The sequence below is a fragment of the Anguilla rostrata genome, chromosome 14 (genome assembly GCF_018555375.3).
Source record: "Anguilla rostrata isolate EN2019 chromosome 14, ASM1855537v3, whole genome shotgun sequence".
Classification (NCBI taxonomy): domain Eukaryota; kingdom Metazoa; phylum Chordata; class Actinopteri; order Anguilliformes; family Anguillidae; genus Anguilla; species Anguilla rostrata.
The window spans coordinates 40,877,259-40,888,604 of NC_057946.1; the positions used below are offsets into that span (position 1 = coordinate 40,877,259).

An 11,346-nucleotide genomic window follows, 5' to 3' on the forward strand; every position below is an offset into this window, starting at 1 on the left:
TCTTTAACCATGTCTAAATTTCACCTGGCGGAGTTTGTAGCAAATCCTAGGCAGCCAGTTCTCAACAGGCTGAATAAGGAGGAGCTGTTAAGTGTAGCCGCCCACTATTCTTTGGATGTCTGTGGTGATGTCACAAAGAAAGAGATTCTTGCTAGAGTCACTGAGGTTTTGCCCACCCAAGGTTTGTTTGGTGAGGCTATTTTATAATCTCAGTCTGATGATGCTCGTAGTCGTGAGCATGACTCGGAGTTAAAGCACTTGGAGTTGCGCATGAGGGAGCTGGAGTTTGAGAGGGAGAGAGCAAGGGAACGTGCAGAACATGAACTCGCATTAAGGCAACTTGAATTACAAAGTGCATGTCGGCTAAAAGAGTTGGAGCTAGAGGCCAGAAAGGCTGCTACTGTGTCATCCGAGTTGGATGTGAGCCGTAGTTTGCAGATGGTCCCGCCTTTTAGGGAGGATGAGGCTGACAAATTTTTTACCTTGTTTGAACGTGTGGTTAACACACTCAAGTGGCCCGAAAGTGTATGGACGTTGCTGTTGCAGTGTGTTTTTACAGGCAAAGGACAAGAGGCGTATTTGGCACTGTCCACAGAACAGTCCCTCGATTACGTGTTGGTGAAAGCTGCTGTATTGAAAGTTTATGAACTTGTCCCTGAGGCTTATCGGCAGAAATTTCGCCATCATCGTAAACCTGACAGCCAATCGTATGTTGAGTTTGCCCGAAAGAAGGATTCCCTCTTCGATCGGTGGTGTATGTCACAGGGCGTCGTATCTTTTGAACATCTGCGTGATTTGATTGTACTCGAGGAGATTAAAAACTGCCTGCCCGAGAAAGTCGCCACATATTTAAACGAGAGTAAAGTAAATAAAGCTGCGGACGCTGCAGTAATTGATGATGAGTATGTCCTAACACATAAGAACGTGTTTGTCACCTCTGAGAAAATCCCAAGCTGCGAGAGTGTGCGATGCTGCCCTGATAGTGGGTCTAGTGGTACTTCTGCTCCCCCCAAGTCCAAGCCATCCTCAGCCGAAAGCACACACACAGATGCTCAAGCAAAAGGAGGTCCTTTGGTTTGCTTTTATTGTAAGAAGCGAGCGCATGTGTCACGGGTCGAGGTGAGGTGGACCCAAATGCAGACTCAGACAATAGAGTGGTGAAACTCCCATAGGTGATGTTTAATGCGGAAGTACACAATACAGCAGGCAGTCTCGTAGTCAGTTCGTGCAAAGATCAAAACCAGAAAAATTCACCGGGGCAAACGTACAAAATCGGAAGGCAAAAATCAAAGTCGGTAAACAGGTGGAGGTCAGAACAGGAAATCAGCAAAACAAAGACGGCAGGCAAAAATCGGTGGTCGGGAAAACAGGCAAGATCTAAACACGAGTCAAACAAATAAGAGGGTAAATGCTGGAAAGGCACTGTAAACAGAGGCACAATTTGGCACGGAAGAACAGGGAAACAGAGAATATATACCAAGTGAACCAGGTAACTGAAATGAGAGATAATTGAACAGAGCGTGAACATGCAAACAGGGAACAGGTGAATGAAATGACTGATTAACCAGTGTGTGAGAATGCGGCCGGAACAGGTGAGAGTGATCGCCTGAGGCGAGAGAGAGTTAGAGGAAAAACCACGCCCCAAGCTCTACTTTAGTGACTGGACGTGTTGTTGTCGGCGTGCGGCCTGGCCTCCCTGTTAAAGGTGTGTCGGTTATACTGGGTAACGACTTGGCTGGGGGAAAGGTGTCGTCAGACCCCGAGGTAGTTGCTGTCCCTGTTGCTTCTCTTAACCCTGATGAGTTGGCACAGAAATACCCGGAGGTGTTTCCTGTGTGTGCGGTTACACGCACTATGGCATAGAGCCTTAGAAAAGAAAACCCTGATATTGGTTTGGATGGTGGTCTTGATGAAATTAATCTTTGTGACACATTTTTAGCCACATCTGAACCTTGTTGTGCACAGCCCCTCCGCAAATCGACGGTTTCGCCACTCCTGTCACTAAGGCTGAATGTGCAAGTCCCTGTGATCAAGGGCTTGGTAAAATGTCTCTGTCTCGTGGACAGCTTGTTGTAGAACGGAGGAAGGATCCCAGCTTGTCCTCTCTCTTTGAATGTGCAGTGTCTGAAACGAAAATGTATCCCAGGGGTACTTTGTATGTGGCAATTTTGTTTGAAATGATTCTGAACATTTTGGAGCAATCTGGTATTTGGATATTTGTTGCTTGCCTTAATTATATGGATAGCTTTATGTCCACGTGTTGGAATTTGTTGGCTTCCTTTAAGTGCTTGCGTGGTCTCGTCCATGACCTGGACTTTGTTAATTCCAGTTGAGGCTCATTGTTCTGTGCTGTTAAAACAGCCTGTCACTCCGTCTGTTTTTGTTCCTCCTAGTGAGTGATGTGAAGCCAGTGGTGCTGTCCAGGGCTGAAATGAATGACCCCAATCTCCAAACCTCACCTGTTCCTTTGAATGAAGGTGCAGTTGTCTCATCTGATTTTGATCAAGATGAGGTGGTGTCTAATTGGATTTTGCCAGTGTTACAACCGTTACACTTTTTGTGTTGCTTTGTGCACTTTTGTTGACAGTACTTGATTTGTGTGCCCAGAGTGGGACTTTGTCGCTTGAACTGTCTGTGTACTTTTGTCAGCAGTACTGTGTTTGTGTCGGTTGTTACACTTTGATGGCTTGCACTATTTTTGCGCTTTTGTTTTTAGTGACGCTTTGGCTGTCCTGAGTGGACTTTGTTGCGTGTACTACTTTTGTGCACTTTTGTCTGTGGTCCTCGCTTTTGGTAATCCTATATTAGACTAATCTAGAGTCTTTGGAAAAAGGTGTTTACAAAAAAAAAAAACACTAACTTTTGTATTTTTTTTGTCTTAAGGGTGGGGGTGTTATATGCTCCTAGTTATTATTTTTACTGTAATTCGTTTTTAGTAATTTATCATCTTTTCTCCAGTAGGAGTCGCTCTCCAAAGGCTGCAGTGCACAGGCGTGTGTGCTGGTCGGTTCCAGGTGCAAATTGCCAAATTTCCTCCCCCATAAAAGATGGTGATATCGGGACAGCACTCTCTCTCGATCTCTCTCTCATTGTTCTTGTAGAGACGCTACAAGCTGCGACTACTGTGTCTTGTTATTTCGTTTAACAGTCAACATTGTTCTTTGTCAAAATATCACGTTGTATACTTCATAGACCATGTGGTAAGGTTTTCTTTTCTTTTGCACCTTTTTGTTCTAGTCAGTCAGTGTAGGGTAGCAGCGGACCAGAAGACTCACTTTCTCCCCTTTAATTTCTTCTTTGTCTCGTCCCATCCTCGACGGTAGTGAGGGCAGAAGTTATGTTCCATTTAGACAGTGAGTGTTAGGTTAGATCTGCTGGTTCTGTCCTGTCTACCTGTTTGTATGTGGGTTTTTGTATTGTATTGGGTTATTGGGTTTGTAATAAATATATACTTTGTATTCTGGTAAAGAATGTTGTGGTGTATTTAAACGTGTTTGGCTATGGACGGACAGCCGGTTACTGAAACTTGGCAGTCTTGGGCCGTAACAGCCTGTATGGAATCTACATTTTGTTCATTTGCATTTATGTCCCCTTGTTCTACTAACAGAACTCAACTGGAAGAACTGGTGAACTGTCAACATGGTGAACTGTCCTCCAATGACCGTAAGGTAAATAGGTGACATATGCTAAGAGGGCGAGTGGTTGGCTGATGAGACAATGTCCTTCCACCGGTTGTGCTCCCCAGGGTTTGGCTCATACAGAAATTACACAGAAGAGTATGTTAAATGCAACACTTTCCGATTTTAAGTCCACGTTCTGAAGACTGTTCTGCGTTCCAGCACAATTCAGAGACACAGAAAAGCATTTAATTTAGATGCCGTCCGAAAATGTCTAAACGAAGGAGGAGAAATGTGGGCTGGTCCCGTGTCTGCAGCATTTCTGGGCCTGGCTCTTGCACCCCTGTCCCCCTGGGCCCAAGCTCAGAAAGCCAGGCCCAGACACAGGGGAGGTCCAGGAGGAGGCTAGTCCTGAAGGGTGGAGTCTCTCTCTGGGCGAAGTAAATTAAATTATGGCAGAGGAGCCAGAGAAAGAAGAGGATGAGGAAGATGAGGATGAGTTGGAGGAGGAGGAGGCCGGAAAGTTCCAGAAGCGCTTACTCTGCCATTTATGGTATAACCAGGCCTCCTTCTCCTGCTCTTTGCAGGCTCTCTGGTAGTGATCGTCCTCCTTCAGAATCAGGTATCACACAAGGGGCCAGCAGTGCTTCTCAAAATAGTCTGGTTCTCTGCAGGACACACAGCCAGAGACAGACAGACAGGTCTGACAACAGCAAAACCTCAACACTCAAAGAGTCACCTACTGAGTGAGCAGCTACTGAACCATTGTTTAACCCCTTAGAACACACTTAAAACCCAGGACTTTTTGTAAGAATCCCCAATTCTGAAAAACAATAAAGAAATCAAAAAATTGTTTTGTATTTTCTTTATTCTGTCGTGATTATATGTACTTCTGACACTGGACGAAACCTGATTTCTTTTTACCAGTCATACCCCAGGATGTATATAGCAGGATGTATACAACACCAGAATAAAAGCTTGGCGTGGATTGAACAAAGCAGTAAAATTCAACATGTGTTTTCCCAAAGGTAGCTCCCAAAGTTGGCACCAAACCTCTCCAAATTGGAGTACTGTGCATATATTTTTTTCCCAGCCATATCCCAAACCAGAAGCAAATTCCATTGAAGGTGGTACACTCTAGGACCCCACAAAACAAACAGACTTTATCTACTCATGCTCTCTTTTTGGCTAAGCCCTGTATTTCTGTTAAAAGGTATACTTTTGGACAGCTCCTCTATACAAAACATGACAAACACAAAATTGTTACTTATCACACTAAATTCACTTAGAAACAATCAAACACTTGGTTTTACCTTGCTGTGCACTCTGACCTGTGCTCAGCAGTCAGGCTGCTGTAAGTCCGGGTTGTAAGTAGGAAGCAGGCTGTTGCAATTTGCATATGCAAACAGTGGCTGTATGAAATGAGGCAGAGCCTCCCAGAACCCATTTTATTAGTAGCTGAAGTGTGAAGTGAGGGAACTCATTTCTTATACCAACAGCCTCGCATGCAGACACACATACACACACACACACACACACACACACACACATATGTGAGCAGGCAGTGCTTTCTACAATAGCAGTTCATTTGACTGTGCCTGCTTCTCACCTTAGACCTGTCCAAACCCTGCCAAGAGTTTCTTCTCATTGACGTAGCTCATAGGGTCAAAGAGGTACACAATCCTCCTGATCACAACAAGGTGCAAGCCCACGAGGAAGAAAATTTGAACTGTTCACAAAAGTATAAAATCATAATTTTAAATAATGTAGTGCCCTTTATCACTATTGCAGTTTCCTTCACACAAGCATTGGAAATAAACAAACATACCTCCGATCAATAATTGATAAAGTGTTCCCGAAGCTTCCACTCATACGCAATACAAAAATGTGAAGTGAAAGCAACTGGATATGCAGCAGAATAGAAAGCCACATTTTCAGCTAGCTGGAAGCCGTAAAACAACATTTGAAAGACTTTGCTTATGGCTCTGAATGGGATTTTGGTGACTTCAATTACTGTAGTATCGGCAGTTGTTTGAGTAGTTGCAGACAGTTATTAGGTTACAAACACTGTAATCACCAATCTGGGGACAATTTCAGCCCACCTTTGGCGAAGGGGACTGCCATGTTATCTCTTTTATCTCTAGTGGTTTTACTGGGTTTCTTGCATCAAAGTGCGAAGAGTCTAAGCTTTACAACGGCACGTGGATTATAGCGCAGCACCTAGAGTCAGTGACTGATAAAAGCAAAAATTAAAGACAATCTTATTGTTAGATGCCAGCGTATAATTTTAAAGCCAAATAACCACAAAAATTTGACACTGGTGTCTTACGATAAAATGATTTTAAATACTGACAACCTTTTATGAAGCTTGCAAAATTGATACAGTCCAAGACTGATGCAAGCACACATAGACACAAACAGAAACACACACACACACACATAGTAATGGAGCTGAAAGCACCTGGAGATTTGGCCCTCATGTCTGGAGGAAGCTTTCAACACACGCTAATATAGTTGGTGCAGATTTAGTGCAGGTAGCAATCAGTCAGCTGACATGCACAGTGGAACTGCAGAGAGAGAGGCAAGGTCAAAGGTCATAGGAAGGCACACCAAAAGAAACACCTTCTTCACACACAAGAGGACACAGTATATGCAAATAAGCCTCAAACTTGAGCCACCTCCAGGTACATTAGCATATACCCATCGATGTCAGCACCCATCATGGCTGCTTCCATTAGCACCGTCACTGTGTAGAGCTCAGCAAAGATACACCTGGTAGGTCCCACAAACCACATAACACGCGCTACAGCTTGCTGTCTCTAAATACCAATAAAACACACCATGCACAGCTTGCTGTCTCTAAATACCAATAAAACACACCCTGTACAGCTTGCTGTCTCTAAATACCAATAAAACACACCCTGTACAGCTCAGTCTCTGAATACCAATAAAACACACCCAGTACAGTTTGCTGTCTCTGAATACCAATAAAACACACCCAGTACAGTTTGCTGCCTCTGAATACCAATAAAACACACCGTGTACAGCTTGCTGTCTCTAAAAAATACCTTTAAAATGCACCCTGTACAGCTCAGTCTCTAAATACCTTTAAAATGCACCCTGTACAGCTCAGTCTCTAAATACCTTTAAAACATAATGAAATAAATGAGCAAAAGTCAAAGCTTATAAAACAGAGAAGGTACTCTCGGTATGGGGCAGAGCATGTAACAAAATATGCACCGGGCTCTTCAGAGACACTACCAAAATAGTCACTGGAGCACTCATACAAAATAAAGCACATTTATTTAAATAATACTGATGTTTTGACTTAGCATCTTCTTCAGAGTCAACATTGTTTGCTTAATTTGTGTGAGTTAAAATAAGTCAAGATTATTTGTTGTAACTTGGCCTCATTTTGATATCACGACTTTTAACAGCAGGCTGAGCACTATGGCCTCAGAGCAAGAAGATAATGGCTTTGAATCCTGGCCTGGGCCCTTCTGTTCAGAGTTTGCATGTTCTCCTTCGGGTACTCCAGTCTCCTCCCACAGTCCAAAGACATGCAGGTAGGCTAATTGGAGACTCTAAACTGTGCTTAGGAATGATTTTGTAAGTGAATGGTGTGCATGCCCTGCGATAGATTGGCGGCCTCTCCAGGGTGTATTCCTGCCGCTCGTCCAATGCATGCTGGGATAGGCCCCAGCACCCCTAGTGACCCTGCCCAGGACAAGCCGATATAGATAATAGATGGATGGATTATAGACAGTGCTTTGTATGCACTGTCTACCTTTTTTGTAGGTTGAAAATGTGTTTTTTGTTGAGATAAAACATACCACGCACACTGTCTCACTGTCTATAAACTCCTATACAAAATCTCCTGTATATGTGAACTCACCATCGCTAAAGACAAAGCATCCCGTACAGCTCACTGTCTCTAAAAACATACAAAACCTACCTACCTACCAAACTGTAGAACTGTGATATCTCCTTACAAACTGTAGAACAGTGATCTCTCCTTACAAACTGTAAAACTGTGATATCTCCTTACAGACTGTAGATCTGTGATATTTTATTACAAACTGTAGAGCTGTGATATTTCTTTATAAACTGTAGAACTGTGATATCTCCTTACGAACTGTAGATCTGTTATATCTCCTACCAAACTGTAGAACTGTGATATCTCCTTACAAACTGTAGAACAGTGATCTCTTCTTACAAACTGTAAAACTGTGATATCTCCTTACAGACTGTAGATCTGTGATATTTTACTACAAACTGTAGAGCTGTGATATTTCTTTATATACTGTAGAACTGTGATATCTCCTTACGAACTGTAGATCTGTTATATCTCCTACCAAACTGTAGAACTGTGATATCTCCTTACAAACTGTAGATCTGTGATATCTCCTTACAAACTGTAGATCTGTGATATCTCCTTACGAACTGTAGAACTGTTATATCTCCTACCAAACTGTAGAACTGTGATATCTCCTTACAAACTGTAGATATCTGATATCTTATTACGAACTGTAGAACTGTTATATCTCCTACCAAACTGTAGATCTGTGATATCTTATTACAATCTGTATATCTGTGATATCTCCTTACAAACCGTAGAACTGTGATATCTCCTTACAAATTGTAGGACTGTGATATCTCCTTACAAACTGTAGATTTGTGATATCTCACAAACTTTAGATTTGTGTTATCACATTTTCAATGATTTCTCAATAATAACACGTTTGCCTGTGCAGACAGTTTCATGAACCCAAGAACATGGCTGAGGCTCACTTCAATTTTCTTACATACTAACTATTGATACGCCCCTGAATTATGCTTGAGCAACTTTTAGTGCATGAAGTATACTCATGTAGGCTCCAGAAAATGATTCTAGTTCTGACTGGATGCGGAAGTTACTTTTGAGTTTTATTAACTAAACGTGAGCCAGTTCAATGACAAATTTGTCAAAGTGAGGCTACAGGGTCCATATTTAAAGTTCACATGTAGCCTACACTTCTTCTTTTCCCATTTTTTCTAAGGGGTTGCATCGCTATGTGTTTTAAAACACTCCTCGTTATGATGATACTACACTGCCTGGCCAAAAAAAAAGTCATTTGTTGGACCACCTTTAGCTTTGATTATGGCGCACATTCATCGTGGCATTGTTTCAACAACCTTATGCGACGTCACAACTTTATTTCCGTCCAGAATTGCAATAATTTTTGGCCGAGGTCTTGTATTGACGACGGGAGAGTCGAACCACTCCGTAAAGTCTTCTCCAGCACATCCCAAAGACTTTCAGTGGGGTCAAGGTCAGGACTCTGGTGGCCAATTCATGTGTGAAAATGATTCCTCATGCTCCCAGAACCACTCTTTCACAATTTGAGCCCAGTAAATCACGGCATTGTCGTCCTGGAATATGCACGTGCCGTCAGGGAAGAAAAAAATCAATTTATGGGATAACCTGGTTATTCAGTACATTCAGGTACTCAGCTGACTTCATTTTATTGCCGCATACCATTGCTGAGCCCAGACATGACCAACTGAAGCAACCCCAGATAATAAGAGGCTTGTACAGTGGGCACTGTCCAAACGGTGACTCTTTTTTTGGCCAGGCAGTGTATAAACAGATGAGCATGACTGACAAATGTTTTTTTTTCTTTTTTTTTTGATGCATAGTAGGTTTGAGCTAAAATATTTTAGGCCAAAAGTTTACATACACCTGAGCTAAAGACATCCAAACTCAATTTCACAACTCGACACTTTCATGTTACCATACATTTCCTGTGTTATGTCAGTTAGGGCATTTACTTTATATGTAAGAGGTCATTTCAAAATAATAGCTAAGAGACAAATTTATTTCCGCTTTTCACACGCTTTTTACGAAGACAATGGGATTCATCATTTTAAGAACACAGGTGTGAACAATTCTGCGGTTTAAGAACACGTCGTGAATCTGACGTAGACTTTTCTTAGGATCTTTCTTAAGAACAAATTTAAGAAAAAACTTGGGAATATATTGGTGAATGAGGCCCAAAGTCCTGCTGGAAGACCCAGTTGAAACCAAGTATTAACTTTCTGGCTGATGTCTTGAGGCATTGCTTCAGTATTTCTAGATAATCCTCCTTCCACATGATGCCATCTATTTTCTGAAGTGCACCGTTCCCTTTTCCAGCAAAACACCCTCACAACATGATGCTGCCACCCCCATGCTTCACAGTTGGGAAGGTGTTCTTCGGATTAAAAGCCTCACCCTTTTTCCTCCATGCATAACGATGATCATTATGGCCAAACAGTTACATTTTTTCTTTCATCTGACCAGAGAACATTCCTCCAAAAGGCTACGTCTTTGTCCTGGTGATCACCTGCAAACTTCATTCTGGCTTTTTTATGCTGGTCTTGGAGTAGGGGGCTTCTTCAGTGCCCCCTTACAGGCCATGGCGATGTAGGATTCTCTTAATGGTGGATGCAGATACTTTGGTACCCTCCAACTCCTTCATGATCTCTTTTGTTGTTGTCTTGGGGTTCAGTTGAACCTTTCGGGCCAAAGTTCGTTCAGCCCTGGGAGTTAATTTTTGCCTCCTTCCTGAACAATGCAGTGTCTGCATGGTCCCAAGATTTTTATATTTGCATACAATTCTTTGTACAGATGCTCATGGTACCTTCAGTTGTTTGGAAATTGCACCTAAGGAGGAACCGGACAATTTTTTTTCTGAGGTCTTGGCTGAGTTGCTTGGATTTTCCCATGGTATCAAGAGCAAAAAGGCAGTGGCTTTAAAGGTGGGCCCTTAAATACAGCCATAGGTGGCAATTAACTCCCAATTAATTCCTAAGTGGCCAAATCAGAAGCTTCTCAAAAGTCATTACATCAATTTCTGTAATCTTGCAGGCTGTTTAAAGAGACAGTCAACTTGGTGAATGTAGAATTTTGACTCTGATTTGGAATTCTGATATAAATCTGTCTCTAATCGATTGTTTTAAAATTACCTCTGATGTGAACAAAGTAGATGCCCTAACTGACTTGCTAAAAGAAATGTATGGTAAGGTTAATTGTGCCGAGTTGTGAAAAACTGAGTTTGAATATCTTAGTGTGTATGTGAACTTTTGGCCTCAACTGTAGCCATTTTCCCAATGTTGGTATTTCTCGATTTAATTGTGCCACCACGTTAACACATCTACGGTTGCAGGTCAGGCACTCTTCACAGTAATAAGAAATTTTATGATAGCACTTCCAATATTGCTTGTGTCGAAAGGGCTGGGAAAACAACAATAGATTTACTCATGAGGCACATCTGTTCAGAATGTAAACAAGTAAGGCATTCTTCAAGGTCGGGAAAAATTTTATAACAACTTAACACTGTCAGTGTAAAAATTGAAAACTGACTGTTCGCTTCCTTCTAGTAAACATAAAACACACACAACCGCCTATGTTTACAGTGTGCATTAGCCTACATCACAAGACACACTGATGGATACAAAGCCATTTTGTGCCGAAATATTTCAACAAACATTGCCTGTTCTTGCCGCAGCGAAGTAAAGTGGTGCATCAGGTCAGCCGGTGTTTGGGAGCGAAACAAAGAAGCTTTGCACCTGAAGCAAGCCAGGGATTCATTTTCCCGGCAGAATGACAAGGATAATTACATAAGGTCTGCTTTTCAGGCCACTGACAGTAGTGCTTCAAATTAGCTCAGTTCCCTAGGCCGAAAAGGAAATGGAGAAGATAGACGGA

General features: G+C 42.2%; 2 long non-coding RNA genes across 2 annotated transcripts; one reads left to right on the forward strand and one right to left on the reverse strand.

Moving 5' to 3' along the window:
• Positions 1-1,155: 1,155 nt before the first annotated feature.
• LOC135239795 (uncharacterized) lies at positions 1,156-6,310 on the reverse strand. Its single transcript, XR_010325491.1, has 2 exons — positions 4,931-6,310; positions 1,156-4,285 (listed from the first exon to the last, which is right to left on the reverse strand). It is a non-coding gene; the product is annotated as an uncharacterized LOC135239795 (long non-coding RNA).
• LOC135239794 (uncharacterized) lies at positions 1,674-3,458 on the forward strand. The gene is made up of 3 exons (XR_010325490.1): positions 1,674-1,764; positions 2,394-2,477; positions 2,962-3,458. It is a non-coding gene; the product is annotated as an uncharacterized LOC135239794 (long non-coding RNA).
• Positions 6,311-11,346: the final 5,036 nt, after the last annotated feature.